This window comes from Rhipicephalus microplus, chromosome 8 (assembly GCF_043290135.1).
Source record: "Rhipicephalus microplus isolate Deutch F79 chromosome 8, USDA_Rmic, whole genome shotgun sequence".
NCBI lineage: Eukaryota > Metazoa > Arthropoda > Arachnida > Ixodida > Ixodidae > Rhipicephalus > Rhipicephalus microplus.
This window is the reverse complement of record NC_134707.1, coordinates 44424348-44428551: the sequence shown is the minus strand read 5'-3', so window position 1 is coordinate 44428551 and position 4204 is coordinate 44424348. Positions and strand designations below refer to the sequence as shown.

Below are 4204 nucleotides of genomic sequence, written 5' to 3'. Positions count from 1 at the left end.
AACACAGGCCCCTGTGGCTAGCATTTTCGGATATCAAGGCAGCGTACGATAGCGTGGTTCAAGAGGAACTGTGGGGAATACTGGCCACACTAGGCGTGGAAGATGTAGTCACTAATTGTTTAAAGAAGATCTATAAAAGTAACGATGTAGCTATAAAGTGGGAAAAACAGGTATCTAAGCCCACAGAGGTGAAACGGGGGCTTAGGCAGGGGTGTCCTCAGTCACCCTTATTATTCGTGATGTACTTACAAGGATTAGAGGCCAAATTAGAGGGAAGTGGACTGGGTTTCAACCTCTCTTTCGTCAAACAAGGAAAACTCATTGAACAGCCACTACCAGCATTGATGTACGCAGATGATATAGTGCTAATGGCCGAAAACAAGGAAGATTTGCAGAGATTGCTGGACATCTGTGGTAATGAGGGAGATAGGTTACATTTCAGATTCAGTATGGAAAAATCAGCAGTCATGATTTTTAATGACAATGAAGGTAGTGAGCTTAGAATACAGGAGGTCACGCTAGACGTAACAGATAAATACAAATATCTCGGTGTATGGATAAGGAATGGGGCCGAGTACCGAAGGGAACATGAAAAATAGGTGTCGACTAAAGGTAACAGGAATGCAGCACTAATGAAAAACAGGGCGCTGTGGAATTACAATAGGTATGATGTTGTGAGAGGAATATGGAAATGGTTCATGGTTCCTGGTCTGACGTTCGGCAATACCGTCTTGTGCATGAGATCAGAAGTTCAAGCAAGATTAGAATTTAAGCAACTTGGAATAGGTAGGCTTGCCTTAGGAGCTTACGGGAATATACCAAATCAGGGAGTACAAGGTGATATGGGCTGGACATCGTTTGAGGGCAGGGAAGCTAGCAGCATGATAAAATTTGAGAAACGATTGAGAGAAATGGGGGAGGAGCGTTGGGCTAGGAAGGTATTCAGCTACTTGTACATGAAGAATGTCGATACATAATGGCGGAAGCGAACCAGAAAATTGACTGGTAAATACTTGGAAAACAGCAGGGGGCCGAACCAAAAAGAATTATCGGTTAAGAAGAAGGTGAAGGAAGCTGAGACTGATATGTGGAGAATTAGCATGATTTAGAAGTCCGCACTAGAGATCTATCGAACTTTTAAGCAGGAAATAGCCAGGGAAAAGATCTATGATAATACTCGGGGTAGTTCTCTACTGTTTGAGGCCAGGATGGGAGTATTGCGAACAAAGACATATCGGGCCAAATACGAAGAGGTAGACACGGTATGCAGTGCGTGTGGAGAGGAAGAAGAAACTGCCGAACACTTGATAATGTTCTGTAAAGGGCTTCACCCTGTAGTTCAGGTTGATGGCGCAGTGTTTTTCAAAACACTGGGGTTTAGAAACAGTGAGGGCAAAATAGACTTAAAGCGGGTGGAATTAACAAGAAGGAGGTTACCTTATTGGTGTCTAATCTCAAGGCACGAGTGAAAATTGAGCCCTTCGGTGCAAAGTACGAATCCTCAACCTCACTATTTAAAAAAGAAATCTACTTTTTGGTTCATTAATTATAACGGCTTGGTGGCTCTAGCCACCGCCCGATTCCAAGGGTACAGCCATATCCATCCATCCATCCATCCATCCATGAAAACATATATCTCCGCATATGATCCTACTCTCCTTTAGGCACCGTGACGGTGCTGCTAGCGTTGGTGGGTTATATGTTAAGCGACATCGGCAACGAGAGATATCGGGCAGACGATGAAGACGATGAAAGTGACTGCGCTCGTGTTGTTGTTGCTGTTGTACCTCCATCTTCGCTGCAGCTGCCTCTGGCTCTTCCTGTATACTCCGTGAATATATTTATTTCATACATTCTCTGCCCCGTGACAATATAGTCATATCAAAGATATTACTACTATTACTACTATGTAGACCCACAGTTTGTCAGTGCAGTTAGGCGATGCGATTGAAAAATTGACGGCTGCTACGAACAAAAAATGCTGTTTTAAACTAATGCATTGTCAAGCTTGAATCAGTCATTACGTCAAGTTCTACAATTGTTACCGCTACGGCCTAAAATGCCTTGCACCAAATTTGCGTAATTTGACTGAAATTACCTCCAGATGCAAAGAAACGCAAAACAAGCAGAAATGGTCTAACCTGCTTTTTTTGTTGAATGGAAGATAACGCCAACAGGAGCCGGGCAGCATATGTAAAAATAATAATCGAATTCTTGTCTGAAAAGGTAAACATTTCTCTGACTTGCGCATAATTCGAGTGTGTACACGGGTTTGGGAAATTCAAACACATAAAAAAACTCCTTTTAGACACCCATTGTGTATTCTTAACTTCCACCTAACATACGTAGTATTGAAGACTTCGAGCCCCCTTTAAAAACTTCTTCTGTACCAAAACCTAGTAATGGATAATCTTCCTTCAGGTGTACCACTTTGGGGTGCAAAGACTGTGGTGATACATTTCTCGAGCATCTGCAAAAAGGAAAATAAAAATTAAGTATTTAGTTCAAATAAAATTATGACAATACCCCCTAGAAAAAACTTATGCACACAAAGCTTCAAAAGAGTCTGTCTATTTTTTTTTCACTGCCATAAGCACTGTGACTTTCCAGCCAAAGAGCTTGAATCAGGGCCACGTGTTACTGTTTGTATTTTAGCCTGACAAGATGGAGTGCTTTTGTGGCAGTCCCTCGACACGTTATTTGCTTGAATACATGAGCATATCTCAATTTTTCTTTGCTTTATATATTAACAAAATATTTGTATTCGATATTTACCTTAATATTAGATAATTTTGGCTACCATTCGGCACTGTCAAAATTGAATTCGAATGGGGAAAAATTTCATTATTGTCAAAGAGCAATTTTCAGGCAGGCAATTTTTATAACTACTATATAACCTACATTATCCCTAATAAATAAGCACATGACGCAGCGTCTATATTGCAAAAGAAAATCGTGGTGGCAGCCACTGTGCGCTAGTAATACGGGTAACGTTGTTCACGTGATCTTTTCGGTACCTCACATGACACCTATGGCAGCCGTATTATCTCTTTGTCGAGGGGCCTTATATTCATCTACGTTTAAAATGTGGTTTGTATCTACAACTTTTTGCCCTGTGCTTCGAATAGTCACTGCTAAATGAGGCAGGTTACTTTAGGAGTGCTTTATTGAAATGCTAATGCGTTCTTCGTAGTATGACATTTTGAAAAGCCCCAGGGGAAAAATGACAGAATGATTCAACGAAGTAATGTTAAATCGCAATTAATAGAGAATTGAAAAAAATCCTATTCATTTGCTTATCAGCCATCGCCGATAATATGTACAATTCATTCCTATTAGTGAACCATGCTAACGAACGAGCCAAAATGTGCACCATTGTGACGTATTAAACATACCTCAACTCCCTGGTAGACAATGAATCCGAGGTTCACCAGTTTTCCTCCTGCGCGCTGCACAGTTACAAAAATGCAATAAGAATTCACCCGTAAATACGTCCACGATTGTGAACTGTAAACACAACACACCTGCACCTGAAGGCACAGATTGAATCTCACTTGTTTGGATCCCCTCAGTATCAGTCAGGTCGCGGACAGCTTCAGCGCCGCTTAAGTAGAATACGAGGCTGTTGAGGGCGTACAAGGTATGCTCACTCAAAGTAGCGTCACTCTGTAGATAGCTGCGTTTTTGTACGGTCATTGTCGCTATGCAATGCGCTTCGTAAAAGTTGAGCGCGGAAAACACTCCAGCAGGTCTGGTGCATGCTCTCTTTGTATAAATAAAAACGGAAATGAGCAAAAAACTATTGTTGTGGTTTAACCTCACGAAATCACAATATGAATTTGAGAGACGACAAAATGAAGGACTTCTGCAATTTCGACCTTCCATGGGGTTGTTTAGAGTGACCCTGAATCTACGCACATGGGCCTCAATTATTTTCATTGTAGGAAAAAAAGTAAGAGGCGAAAATTTAAATAAGCTTCGCAGCTTACCACCTTACTTCCTCAAATTTCAACTGGAAATTTGCCTACTTAGTTGAAATTCACCGGTCGCCACTACTCACTATCAACTGACGCGTGCTGCGAGATGCTTCTGCCCCATTTTCCATTCCTATTTTTCTCAGTGCTTCTAGGCTATGCCTTATTCTCCCTTCCGCTTCACTATCACAGCTCTTCTCCCCACGCACACTTTCCTTTTCCACCATGCA

General features: G+C 41.6%; 1 pseudogene; it reads left to right on the top strand.

Moving 5' to 3' along the window:
* Positions 1-449: 449 nt before the first annotated feature.
* Positions 450-1469, top strand: LOC142768254 (uncharacterized; annotated as a pseudogene).
* Positions 1470-4204: the final 2735 nt, after the last annotated feature.